Source organism: Pseudophryne corroboree, chromosome 2 (genome assembly GCF_028390025.1).
Source record: "Pseudophryne corroboree isolate aPseCor3 chromosome 2, aPseCor3.hap2, whole genome shotgun sequence".
Classification (NCBI taxonomy): Eukaryota; Metazoa; Chordata; class Amphibia; order Anura; family Myobatrachidae; genus Pseudophryne; species Pseudophryne corroboree.
Window position 1 is genome coordinate 778,127,156 of NC_086445.1, and position 15,527 is coordinate 778,142,682.

Genomic DNA, 15,527 nt, shown 5'->3' on the forward strand with positions numbered 1-15,527 from the left:
AGCCTACGTTGTATCTCTCTTTCCAGCAGACACAAGATGCAGATGTTCAAAGACCTGCTGGTGAGAAAATTGTCAAGTCAAGCGCAACGTGACCTGCCAACAGCTCCTCCTTCATTTTCTACCACCACTGGAGCTGTCAGGAAAAGGATAAAATTTCCAAAACCACCCACTGGCGGTGATGCAGGGCAGTTAGGAGCAAGTGCTGACATCTGGTCCGGACTGAAGGACCTGCCAACGATTACTGACATGTCATCTACTGTCACTGCATATGATTCTGTCACCATTGAAAGAATGGTGGAGGATTATATGAGTGACAGCATCACTGTAGGCATGTCAGACAGTCCGTACATATACTGGCAGGAAAAAGAGGCAATTTGGAGGCCCTTGCACAAACTGGCTTTATTTTACCTAAGTTGCCCACCCTCCAGTGTGTACTCCGGAAGAGTGTTTAGTGCAGCCAGTCACCTTGTCAGCAATCGGCGTAGGAGGTTACATCCAGAAAATGTGGAGAAGATGATGTTCATCAAAATGAATTATAATAAATTCCTCCATGGAGACATTTACCAGCAATTGCCTCCAGAAAGTACACAGGGACCTGTGATGGTGGATTCCAGTGGGGATGAATTAATACTCTGTGAGGAGGAGGAGGATGTACACAGTGAAAGGGGTGAGGAATCGGGGTATGAGGATGAGGTGGACATCTTGCCTCTGTAGAGCCAGTTTGTGCAAGGAGAGATTGATTGCTTCTTTTTTGGTGGGGGCCCAAACCAACCAGTCATTTCAGCCACAGTCATGTGGCAGACCCTGTCGCTGAAATGATGGGTTTGTTAAAGTGTGCATTCCTGTTTATACAACATAAGGGTGGGTGGGAGGGCCCAAGGACAATTCCATCTTGCACCTCCTTTTTTTATTTATCTTTGCATCATGTGATGTTTGGGGCTAATTTTTTTAAGTGCCATCCTGTCTGACACTGCAGTGCCACTCCTAGATGGGCCAGGTGTTTGTGCCGCCCACTTGGGTTGCTTAGCTTAGTCATCCAGCGACCTTGGTGCAAATTTTAGGACTAAAAATAATATTGTGAGGTGTGAGGTGTTCAAAATAGACTGGAAATGAGTGGAAATTATGGTTTTTGAGGTTAATAATACTATAGGATCAAAATTGCCCCCAAATTCTATGATTTAAGCTGTTGTTGAGGGTTTTTTGATAAAAAAACACCCGAATCCAAAATGCATCCGGATCTGACAAAAATTTGAAAGGGTGGTTTTTGCAAAAACACGTTCGAATCCAAAACACGACCGCGGAACCGAATCCAAAACCGAAACACAAAACCCAAAAAATGCCCGCTGCACATCTCTATTAATTACTAGTGCTTTCAAAAGTCTTAATGATTTTTTTGCATTAAAAAAACAAACTCCATGGTGAACATTGCAAATATTTTACAAGAAAACTGTGACATGGAATGAGGCATGAGAATATGTTTTTGTATCTATATGAAAGCAATATACCATTAAATACATATATGAATACACCTATTCAGTAAAATATAGTATTGTCTTTAACAAAGAGATACAATCGCTGTTCCATATTTATACAAACACAAGGCCTTTGTCAGGTCAACCACAATTTCTAAAAAGTGGTGGGCAGTGCACATGTGCAGGTCCCATCCTGCGCGTGCGCTCGCAGATGATGCGATTGGGTCTCATTACCTGTGAACGCCTCTGTCTGATTGACAGGCAGAGGCATTCGCAGGGCGGGCAGTTGGCGTTCGTTGACCGTTACGGGGGTGGCATGAGGGGAAACAGGGGTATGTTGGCCGTATTTTTAGGGCATGTGATGACATAAAGCCTCTCCATTCGAAATAACGGCGGCGGGACTCCTGCCATCTCAGCCAGGCTGCACCAGCAGGAGGCTTCCATAGGTTCTGCGACCGCACACTAATTGCAGTGAGATCACATTTAGAGCTTGTTCGCAGTTAGTGGCCGGTGGGTAGCATTCTGGGCGGCCTTGCCCTGCAATGGATGGTCCCCAGCATGCAAAAGAATGGATTGCAAATTGTGCTTTTTAGAAGAATTCGCAATTCGTAAAGAATAGGGTCTATAATATCTAGCAGTTTAAAAATATTAATGTTTAGAAAAAATGTTGGCTCATAGCTGTGAATAATAATTCAGAGCTGTTTTTAGGGAAGACAGTCCATGCAAGCACATGGAGCCAGTGCTCCCTATTCTCTCTTCATGGGGTAAGCCTGGCTAGCAATAATTTCTCTCCAGCCGCCATTTAAATCCTCTTGGAGCACATTCCCATCAGCCTTAAGCACACTCCTGGCCACCCTGAGATAGCTAGGATTCTTCCAGACAGTCCAGAAATGAGACTCTTAGTCCAGAGGAGAGCTCATTATGGATGGGCCATGTCCAAGAATCCTGTAGCAGTGTCGATGTGCATGTCATCAGAATGATTCTGTGCCATACTTGTTGGTTCAGCTCCTTCTCTTGTCTACAGGGCTGGCGACAGGTGTAGTCAAAGGGGACACCTGTACGAGGCCCCAAGAATCAGAAGGGCTCCAAGGATACAACACTTATTGCCTGGCAGGGATGTGAGCTGTCTTTTCCAAATAGGGAAGGGAGCTGTAGGCAGTGTGGGTGCAACCTCAGAGTGACAGGAGCCTTTTACACATAGATACTGTGCAGCACAAGTATACGCAGGAGCGTAGCTATCATAGGTGCAGGGAGTGAAGCTGCTATGGGGCCCAGAGCAGAGAGGGGACAACTTCCCTGTCACAGTTACATGTGTTACATACAAGGGCATAGCTACCATAGGTGCAAGGAGTGCGGCTGCTGTGAGGCCCAGAGCTGAGAGGGGCCACCTTCCCTGTCACAGTTACATGTGTTATATGCAGGGACATAGCTGACATAGGTGCAAGGAGTGCAGCTGCTATGGGCTCAGAGCTGAGGGGGACCACCTTCCCTGTCACAGTTACATGTGTTATATACATGGGCATAGCTACCATAAGTGCAAGGAGTGCAGCTGCTATGGAGCCCAGAGCTGAGAGGAGCCCAACTTCCCTGTCACAGTTACATGTACTATATTGTCGAAGTCAAAAATATTACATAGAGAGAACATCCAAACTCCAAACAGATGAGTCGTTATGTTTGCAAATATGTGCAGCGAGCACAGCAATATATGGTAACATATGCATTCACACAGACATGCCACAAAGGTATATTCAACACATATTTCATACAGCAAATAAATTGAACATATCAAGCACTAGACATAAGGTTTCAAATTATATAATGGAGTATAATGTCATGTATGTGTATTGTTGGAGCGGAGCAAGATGGGCATGTCATGCATGGTGTCAGGATGATCGGGAGAATGTGTGTGTCAATTTGGTGCCTGTGGTTAGGTTGTAGCACATTGCTATGAGTAGATATGATTAAATGTAGGAATATGAAGTCACTTTTACTGGAACAAAAGGATATTCAAAGGAGCATGTGTGGACAGGAAACCAGAGGCCAGCAACCTTGAACAATAGCCCTCACACTGACCAATGACTCATCATGAATGAGAAAGTTCCCTCCCCTAGACCAATAACAAGAGACCTGTACACCCCCAATAGACTCAGTGTATAGCTGATCCCACACACAGAGCTTCCTGTTCTGTTTTTCCCGGGTTATGGTCGAGATGCTATCTGTCCAGTGGCTGTTCGTTTTTGCTGAGAGAGAGAGAGATATGGAGCGTAAGGTGCATTGAGCAAATATGGTGATGTATTGCTGGTTGTATTTTAATTAGTTTGTAATAACTGCTTCCTGTGTAAATTATAACCATGTAACTATATATACTGTACATTGTGATATATTGTATACATATCCTTTTAATAACAAATATATACATCAATGAGCTTTGGAACTCAAACAATGTGTGTGTATTGTTTTCTTTTATGGGATGTAGTGTTTTGCGACATACAGCGCACTTTTATAGCACATGGTAATAAGATGTGCCTGGCGTCCACAGTATATATTAGAGCTGGCATTTTAAATATTTATTATAAAGTAATTTGACTTAAACAATATATATTTTTCACCATGGGGTGGTACATAGGGGGCCTTACAAACTTTTGTCTTGGGGCCTGCAATATATCCAAGTATGCCTCTCCACCTGCTCATTGTAATGTGGTATAATATGAAGTGGGAGCACTATATTATATCATAATATGAACTGGGGGCACTGTAATATGCTATAATATGAACTGGGAACATATAGTGAATTGCGGGTACTGTGTTGCATAATGTGAACTGGTAGCCCTACAATGTGACATAATATGTTTAGGGCACAACTAATAGGATATTTTATAAAAGGACCTCTGAAGCGTTTGCGTGTGGACAGAGAATCCTTTGATTTACGGATTGGTTTAATTCTTATGTTATGAAACAACCAAAGATGTCATGGTTAAGTGTTCTTTAACAATTGGTGTATCATTAATTTCATTAATTAAACCTGTGTAGGCTTCATTGGGAGCCCTTTAAATAGTACACACATGGAATTAGGAGTCATCTTTGAAAAAGTCACGTGTCACGTGACGAAACGCGTCAGGACTCCTCCCCTTTCTCACCGAGTACCCACAGGTACGGGGACATAGCCATCTCTGCCTAAAGTTAATTAGCTGCAGCAGTGGGAGACACGCATCCGATACGGGACAAAGCTGCTGTGTGAGCTCCGTGCAGCAACTGAAGCCAGGACCTTTACTCTTTCCTACGTTGATTACCAGCGGACGGTGCACATCCAGGGCGTCTTGGAAGAGTTCCAGATACAGTTGGCTCTGTGCGGCGGTTTCCATTCAATCGGCCACAGCTACGCTCTTTCCACAAATCTCTGCAGCAGACAGTGGGTGAAGCACCCACAGGGAAATCGAGCCTACAATAGCATGGCCCCGATCATCCGTGCACACAAGCTACGAATCCTCCAGCCCACACAATATTGGGCAATCTCTGGATTCACCCGGGGACGCCCGGGTTCATCAGCCCATAGGGAGAGGTAATTCTTTGCTCAATTGTCATATTTATGCCGGCCACCTATTTTGAAGCTATTCCTCCAATGGTCTAAATACTACAGAGCATATTTGGACACACACTCAGTAACTGTGCCTTATTCATGAACTTTATTTACAGCAGTTTTGGCAACAGTGTTCCCTATTTCAACAGATTGTTACATCGGAACTTTTCATCAGCTACTTCAGTGAGCTTCACTGTTATAGTATCCATTGCAACAGTAGACACAATCTATGTGACTCTTATATGTATACATGTGGCAATCAGTGAGAAAGGAATTATATATAAATAACCTATGTACTTGTTTTAATCAAGTGGTATTTTATTGGATTATTGGGCTCATTAATTATTTATCGTACAAATTTATTTGACTCTTTGGTTGTATCAGAATTCAGGAAGTTATGGTGTTTAAATGCAATGAGCGCCTCTATTAATTTATTTTCTTGGAATATATCCAAGTATGCCTCTCCACCTGCTCATTGTAATGTGGTATAATATGAAGTGGGAGCACTATAGTATATCATAATATGAACTGGGGGCACTGTAATATGCTATAATATGAACTGGGGACATATTGTGAATTGGGGGTACTGTGTTGCATAATGTGAACTGGTAGCCCTACAGTGTGACATAATATGTTTAGGGCACAACTATGGTTCATATAATAAATTAGGGCACTACTATGGTTCAGAAAAGAACTAGGTCACTATTATTGGGCATACAAATAACAACTGCCATGGAGGAATGTCTCTAGAGCATTGAGACAGGGGCCCTTCAAAATGTTGCTATGGGACCCACAAAGTTCTGGCTATGCCACATAGTGTACTCCTGCTCTTCCGGGTCCAGCTCTGTTGCAGGCATTTACGGGACATGGCAGCAGCTCCCCTGGCCAGGATTCCTGTGCTCTGCGCTGGCCTCTTCTGGTGGAGTGTGAGGGCCGCATGGTACCTGCTGTGTGGTATTTGACTTTGGACACTGGGGAGTGCAGCCCAGGTGAGTTTCTTTCCAGGGTAAGAGTTGATTGGTGAGGGTATACAGGGCTTTGGGATGGGGTGGGGGAGCTGGGAATGCAGCATGGAGTCATTTGGGATAGAGGATGTGTGGGAGGAAGGAGAGAGGGAGACACAGACTGTGGTGTGTGAGGGGGAGGAAGGAGAGATGTACATTTTTATATATACGTGTATAGACAAATATATATATTTATTAACCGTTTCTTATTTAGGGCAGCAAAATCTTTTTGTATTTTGATATATATCGAGAGAGAGAGAGAGAGAGAGAGCATGTGCTCTTATGTGACTAGTGAAGCCGAACTTTGTCTTTAAAATTCGATTGCAGGTGGCAAAGTATATTTGTCCGATGGAGTTGACTGCGTAATTATAGGAGCGTTTCGAGTGGGTTTTCGGGATTTGGCTTTTTATAGTCAAGATCTTCTAAGCATTAAAATTCAGTTGAATTTTTGATAGTATTTTGCCACTCCATTCTGCCTATGGCAAGATTCTCAACAGGTTGCCTGAAGCCATGTGATGCTTCAAAACATCCTTGTACCACAAGTATTAACTGCCAGCCCTGTGTTTTCCACTTGAAAGTTCAAAGTAACAACGACTTCAGCAACCTTGAGTCATTCATCTACACTAGGTGTACACACCATCTCAACTGGCCCCTCATTAGCAAGCACTCAATGCAATTTATCTTGGCACAATGAAGAATCTCGAAATTTAGAACAAAATCCTGACATTTCACACACAGAATTGCTTGGAGGAATTTCAGCTGGAGGCTGTCCAGTCCTCTAATGTCTTCCCTGTAAAGGCACCAGCAGGGCCGGTGCAAGGTCTCTCTGCACCCTAGGCAAAGTTTCAGCCTAGCACCCTCTAAACTGCAATCCCCACCACCACCACCACCGGAGGGGAGATGCAGGTGGCCACTAGGCTGGGGTTAATTGCATCATTATACATATACAGAGAAAAGGGACAACACTTTTAAAGTGATCATTTTAAATGAAATCACAAAATGTTGTGACTTTGTTCACAATATACTTTCACTTTGAAAGTCCTTGAGTGCCATCTATTCTTTATGTATACATGCTAGCTTGGTAGCTGGCATGTTGGGAATCGTATAGGACACTGAGGCCAGTTTCATTTTTTGTTGTTGTGTGCTGGGTACTATATATATATATATATATATATATATATATATATATATATCATACTAACATTCACGATGCTGGCTGTCTGTATTCTGGCTTTGGCATTCTGACAGGTGTCGGTATTCTTCCGCCGGTATTCTGAAGTCCGGCATCCCGTCCGACAGGATGCCAACTGCATCCCTTTAATTGTATGTGTATGCATACATATAGTATATACACAGAGACATAAATATATTTGTATGCTCTTTATTGTGTTTCTTCCCCCCAGTCTGCAAGTTCATTACTATCCCTCACACAGAGACATCCCTCAGTTTTTTGCTAGATAATTTCAGTTGTGCACTCCAGTGCCCGGCACCCCTAGGCAGCCGCCTAAAGCTGCCTAATGGTAGAGCCGACCCTGGGCACCAGGTCTCAGAGCCATATAACACTAAGGGAAACATTATTGCTTTGTATACGGTGAGTTTAGTCTGCAGCTGGAGATACTAAGACTTCCATTGTCTCTGACTGAGTTTGCGGAAAGCAGCAGCAGCTTTGCCGATATGTGTTGCAGTATTGGATTAACAGTAGTTGTCATCGCAAATTAAGCTTCCTATGTACTGAAACAATTGTTCCTCTTCCAGCTGTTTTCCACACATGTTGTCAACAGAGTAATTTGCAAATGTACCTTTTGAAGGCTTATAACCAAGCCAAATTTCCAACACAACACATCCTAGTGGTCCACGAATTGCTGCAGATTTTCCATGCTTGCAGCCATAAGGCAAGCATCATCCTCATATGGAACTTCTTACACAGAGACTTGTCTGACTTTACATTTTGCCATGTAGCGGGAAATGTTGAAGACACTCTTATCAGTCCATATGTGTATTTGTATCTTTCCACTGCAGTTCTGCAGAGTATCATTCATTACAGTAACAAAAGAAATGGTGAAGATCCCTCTGGTAACTGGAAATCTGTCAGTGAAGTGATTTTCATGTGGTACTCTGGCGATCATGCCGTAGTGGAATTGGCGTACTAAGTTAATGAACTTCGCAGGACATCCAATCTTCTCGAGCATAGTCCAAAGAAAAGTCCTGGGTATTCTGTCAAAGATATTGTGGATAGTAACAAGGGAGTGACAGCTCATATGCATGCATGTTGTGAATATTTTGGGGGCATGTCATAGCTTGCAACAGCAATCCCATGTGCAGTTGTAATATTTCTGGCACCTACCTTTCAGCAATTATGTTGCATGAGCATGGGGTTACTCAGAGCCGGCCCTAACCAATATGATGCCTGAGGCAAGATTTTGGCTGGTGCCCCTTTGCACAGATGCTAATTCTGCCTCTGACCCTGTACCCCTTTCCCAGCACCATCACCCCTCATCCATAGCAGTCCTCATTTTGGTGCTCCTACCCCCTACTTATTAAATAGGAACAGTGTGCACATTCGGTGTGCAGCCCAAAACGGTGTGTGTTCATGCTGAGAAGGGGCATGGCCACACAATAATACCCCCAGTTGAAATTACGCCACACAGTACTGCAACTTTATTCACATTCATGCAATAGTGTCTCTTATTCACGTTACATCACACAGTAGTACCACATTACTCCTCACAGTAGTGCCCCTTACTCACATTATACCACACCATATTGCTCTTTATTCACATTTGACCACACAGTAGTGCCCTTTCTATATGTTATGCAAAGTACTTTAGTACACCTTATACACATAATGCTGCACATTAGTATTGCATTTTGTATGCAGATAGAGCCGCAGTGACACACAGGATATAGGCATGCTGCATATAATTTTAATCAGCAGAAACTGTTTTTGCCCCTAGGCATTCCAAATGCCCTAGACATCTGCCTAGTTTGACTATGCCTAGGGCCAGCTCTGGGGTTACTTATAAGATCTATGGCTGTGCATGTGTGTTAGGCAAACCAGGTATGAACATACAGTATCAGTAAGCATTCCCTTTTATTTACTCTTTGTCAGAATGGGCATTTATCAGAGCCATAGTCCGGGCAAGAGGAGATTGATAAGTACAGAGACAGACACAGTGTTGAATGTTTCCGCAGTTAAGCAGTTTTTTGCTGCTGCACATGCCTGAAAGCTTGCGGAAACCCTTACTGCACATGCGCGACCCCAAGTGTCCAATTACAACTGCATATGCCATAACTAATACTTGAGAATGTGGTTGCGATTCCTTGGCATTTCAGGGTGGAGACTTGGAGGTGTCCTAAAGTGAATGTTAAAAGGGGCCATTTAATGTACACTCCATCACATGGTGGAGCACAAAGGGAAGGCTGGGATTAACAATTGCATTTCTCTGCAACTGCTATTGAGAGATCAACTACGTCACGGTTGCATTACCAACCAACTCTGAATGAGGACCAATTATAGACATTTCTGCACATCCCATACCCGGTTTTTGTCACGCCGGGATATGCGGCTTCTCCTGGGGAGTGCTGTAGCTGCAGTGCCGGCTCCTACACAGTGACAGGAGCTGAGTGCTGCACACAATGATACAGTGCAGAACCCGGCTCCTGTCACTGAGCAAGAGTCTACATTTTGGTGTCACCACTCGGCGGGGGACAACCAGGTTTGGGACGCACCCCCTGCACCCCCCTTGTGACACCACTGCCTAGGGGGGTATACAATTACCCACAATAGTGCTGTGGCTGCAAAAAACAGGGGTTTTAAAAAAAATGTCACCCCATTCCAATTAGTTTGCCTGAAAAACCCTGTTTTTCAGGCAAAAATACATAGGTCCTACGAAAAGCCACAGACCTATGCATTTTCACTGCACTTACTGCGGCTCAAACAGGCACTTGTCATGGATTATGAATCGCATGGCTGAAGCATGCAAAGCATGATCCCGTATAAGTGTCGGCATCGGGGGGGGGGGGGTTTAAGCACCGGCATTGAGGATAATTGGATAGCTCCTGGCGATTCCATCTGTGGTTAATTGGATATCCCCTTAGTATTAGTATTCTAATTTTGTTGCAGTCCCAAGATTAATGTATATCATTTAACACCTTTATAATAATAATAATAATAATAATAATAATAATAATGATAATAATAATAATAATAATAATAATAATAATGTATGTCATTGTTTCATTTGTTGTTGGTGCCAGTGCCAGATTAAGGTCCACATGGGTCTGGAGCTGAAATTTAGGAAGGGCCTATTATGTGCCTCGGCAGGAGGTGTGACAAGCGCTGCGGTGGTGTGATTAGTGATGTGAGTGTGTGACCAGTGTGGTGTGGGTGTGGTCTAAATAGGGGTGTGGGTTGTGCCATGGGTGTGGCTATCTCGATGGAGGTCAAAGCTAGTGCCTACCTTCAACCACTTAATAGTGGCGCTATAACAAGAAAAAGTTTGTAACCTCCATATAATACAGAGCATCAGTGACCACCATATATACAGAGAGCATCTCCGTGACCAGCATTTAATACAGGGAGCATCGCAGTGACTGCCATATGATACAGAGAGCTGTATCAACATGCAAAGAAGGTGGAAAGGGGAGAAACGATGGGCAAAACAGAGCAGGTGTGGAAAGATTGGAAAAGAGGGGGGCAATACAGAGGAGATAGGGAAAGGGAGCAGAGATAGGGGCAAAACAGAGCAAACAGTGAACTGAGGGCTCATGGGACACAGTTACTGATACAGAAACCTATTGACAGAGACACCACTTACCGACAGACATCTCTTACTGACACAGGCACACTTGCAGACAAACACTGCTTACCAACAGACATCCCTTACTGACACAAATACAAATACAGACTCACTTACTTACACACTTACTGAAACACCTAACTGACACACACACCACCTACTGACACAGACTTACTGACACTTACCACTTACTGACACCTACACAGACTCCTCTTACTGACACAGACACCTCTTACTGACAGATATCACTTATGAACACAGGCACCCCTTACTGACATATTCCACTTACTGACACAGAAACACTTACTGACATACCTTACTAACACAAACATTTATTGACACAGACACCATTTACTGACAGATGGCACTTACGGACACAGACACCACTTATTGGCACATACATACTTAATAATAGATACAACTTAGTGACACAAACACTCCTACTGGCAGGGACTGGCCTGCCATCAGAAATGGTGGGGCCTGGGACTGAAAAAAATAGGTAACTCCCCCCCTCCCCCACATAGTCTCACACATGCATATGCTACCCCATAGCCATACTTCCCTCTGTCTCTCAGTTACACCCCCTCCACACATTACCCTCTGCCTCAGTCACATGGCCACATTGACCTGTCTCTCAGTGACCCCCCCTCGCCACATTTCCCTCTGTCTCTCAGTTACACCCCCTCCACACATTACCCTCTGCCTCAGTGACATGGCCACATTGACCTGTCTCTCAGTGACCCCCCTCGCCACATTCCCCTCTGTCTCTCAGTTACACCCCCTCCACACATTACCCTCTGCCTCAGTGACATGGCCACATTGACCTGTCTCTCAGTGACCCCCCTCACCACATTCCCCTCTGTCTCTCAAATACTACCCCCACATTCCTATCTGTGTCAGTGACACCCACACATTTTCCTGTCTCTGTGACCCACCTCACCACGGGTGCGGTATGTAAGGTCGACAGTAAGTAGGTCGACAACTATTGGTCGACAGGGATGCTAAGTTGACAGGGTCTTTAGGTCGACAGGTCAAAAGGTCGACATGATTTTTTGATGTTTTTTGTGTGTCGTTTTCTCCGTACAGTGACCGGGAACCCCAATTAGTTCACCGTGTCCCCTTGCATGCTTCGGGCTAGGTTAATATTCCCAATTGTAGTCCACATGGATCATAAAGTATGAAAAAGTTCAAAACAAAAAAAATGTAAAGAAACTCATGTCGACCTTTTGACCTGTCGAACTAGAACATGTCGACCTAAAGACCCCGTCGACATAGAAACCCTGTCGACCTACTTATTGTCGACCAATAGTGGTCGACCAAAACATTGTCAACCTACTTACTGTCGACCTAAAGACCGGATCCCCTCCCCACATTCCCGTCTCTCAGTGACCCCCCCCCCCCAAACATTCCCCTCTGTCTCTCAGTGACCACGACACTCACACTCACATTTCCTTCTGTTTCACCCCCCTCACTCACACACACACACACACACACACACACACACACACGCACACACCCACATACCCCTCTCGGCAGCAACATTAATATAAAGGTTCTCACTAGTGAAAAGATGCTGGCTGCCAAGCACTCTCCTGGCCCACAAATGGTGGGCTGCCAGGTTGGCTGGTTACCGGGCCATATCTAAGCTGGAAGATAAGCTCTGCGCGGCCGGGCCAGAGCTTAAGTACAGTGTCAGCCCCTTACTGTAAGAGCCAGAGGGAGCCCCACTTTCTATCCAGGACAGGTACTCCTGTCCAGCAGTTCCCCCCAACCCCTGACGCAGCCCTGGACATGGACACCCCTTACTGACAGATACCACTTACCTATACAGACATCTCTAATGGACACAGATAGCCCTTACGGACACAGAGACCTCTTACTGACATAGACACCCCTTACTGACAGACACTTACTGACACAAACATACTGACATAAACTTACTGACACACACATTTACATACACAGACACTCCTTACTGATACAAACACATTTACTGACAGATACCACTTACTAACACAGATAACCCTTACTGACAAAGACGCCACTTACTGACACAGATGCCACTTATTGGAACATACAAACTTACTGGCAGACACGCCTTACTGACATAGATACAACTTACTGACACAGACCACTTACTGAGACACCCCTTACTGACACAGACACTACTTACTAACAGATAACACTTATTGGTACATACATACTTACTAACACACAACCCTTACTGACACAGATACAACTTACTGATACAGAAACCGCTTACTAACACAGATAAACTAAATGCCTCAGACATCACTTACTGACAATTTATATATAAATGTTTTCTTTGCTAATGATATATAGCAGCTCAAATTATAATAATAAATGTGTGGTAAAGAATGAGCGCTTATGTTTTAATGTGGCACCTGTGAAAAAAAGTTAGTTATTAGTAACAAATGTTTACAGCCATTTATATAAGCCCTTTGGCGGTGTAGTACACAGACTTGTCCGGAACTTAGACCTAACTGTCCCTACCTTACTGATGGCCACGGGATTCCTCAGCCTGGTGTAGAAGCGGCTGGCCGTGGCTTGCTGGTAAAATTGCGTTTCACTACCGCTGCGTCCAGCGGGGGAGACGTGCTGCAGGGAAGTTGAGCAGATGACGTCACTCGGCAATCGCTGGATCCGCTGGACGTTAGTTTGTATAGATCCTTTGTGTTACCGCTTATCCACCACGTCTCCCCCGCGGGTGGTCTTCAGTATGCCGGTGGTTGGGCTCCCGGCGACCAGCATACCGGCGCCGGGAGCCCGACAGCCGGCATACCAACACTTATTCTCCCTCGTGGGGGTCCACGACCCCCCTGGAGGGAGAATAAAATAGTGTGGCACGCGTAGGGGGTCATTTGCGCTCGCCACACTGTCGGTAAGCCGGCGGTCGGGCTCCTGGCGCCGGTATGCTGGTCGCCGGGAGCCCGGCTGCCGGCAAATCTTAGTGAACCCCTCCCCCGCTGGACGCAGCAGTAGTGAGAGACACGATTATACCAGCAAGCCACGGACAGCTGCTTCTACACCAGGCTGAGTAATCCCGTGGCCATCAGTAAGGTAGGGACAGTTAGGTCTAGATTCCGGACAAGTCTCTGTACTACACCGCCAAAGGGCTCATATAAAGGGCTGTAAACATTTGTTACTAATAACTAACTTTTTTTCACAGGTGCCACATTAAAACATAAACGCTCATTCTTTACCACACCACTTACTGACAGACACTACTAACTGACACACACAACACAAACTTACTGACGCAGTCACCACTTACTGATAGACATTACTTACTGGCACACACGCACAACATAGGCACTACTTACTGACACACACAGATACAACACAATACTTACTGACACAGACACAACTTACAGACAGACACTACTTACTAACACACAATGCAAAACTTACTGACACACATACCACACAAAACGTACTGATACAGACACCACTTACTGACAGATACTACATACTGACACACACGGCACAACACAAAACTTACTGACACAGACACCACTTACTGACATACACTACTTACTGACACACACAACATACTACTTACTGACACACACAACACAAAACTTACTGACAGACACCAGTAACTGACAGACACTACTTACTGACACACACACCACAAAACTTACTGACACATACCACTTCCTGACACACACACACACACACACACACACACACACACACACACACACACACGCAACACTTACTGACACAGACACCACTTACTGACACATACACATGCACACACACAACACACAAAACTTACTGATATTGACACCACTTACAGAGGAGGAGACCTCAGGGCCTGGTGTGGCTTGCAAGTCACCTAAAAGACAGCTCTCCCAAAAGACAGCAGCCCCTCCCCAGACCCTCACCCTCTTTCATGAAGCAATTTTCCTGTTGGGAAGCTGCAGCGGGGAGGGTAAGTATAAGCATGCATTTTGGATTGGTAGGGGGCGGAGCCTCGGGTCGAATGGGGGCGGAGCTTCGGGCGGATCTGGGGGCGGGGCCTCACATCGATACTGGCAAGGAATGGCAGGTTTAGTGCCTTGGTGGGGTGAATAGGCAGCCGAAGGTAAGTGAGCTGCTGTGTGTGATGACAGGAAATATATTTTTTCCTGTCAGCACTGGCCGCACTGCAGGGAACTCTGTGGGTCTATTTTCAATGGGGGCTTGGAGCTGCAGCTCCATCCGCCCCATTGTTAATCCGGCCCTGGTTGGAGCCCCTTTGTGTGGATCCTGGTTCAGCTGCACCATTTGATGTTTTGCACCATGTGGAACATGGTAAATCCGGCAATGAAAAAAGTTTCTGTGTTGCCCCCTTTACCTTGATGCCCTACAGTAAGCACATGCTTACTTTGCTTAATGGTTAATCCAGCACTAACAGTGAGACATTTGGCATGGGTCACATCCATGCAAGCATGTCACAAAGATTCAGACAGGATGCCAGCTCCTCAATTAAGCTTTTCATAGTAAGACTGCCTAATTGCCAAAACATGGAGGTTAGTCTAGTCATTAAGGGAGACATGCCTATCATTATGACAATGTTGTAGTCTGAAAATTATGCTAATTGTGAATGAGCTATCTGGGTTAATCTGCTTTATTGAATGCCAATACATTTGTGCATGTTACATAGCGG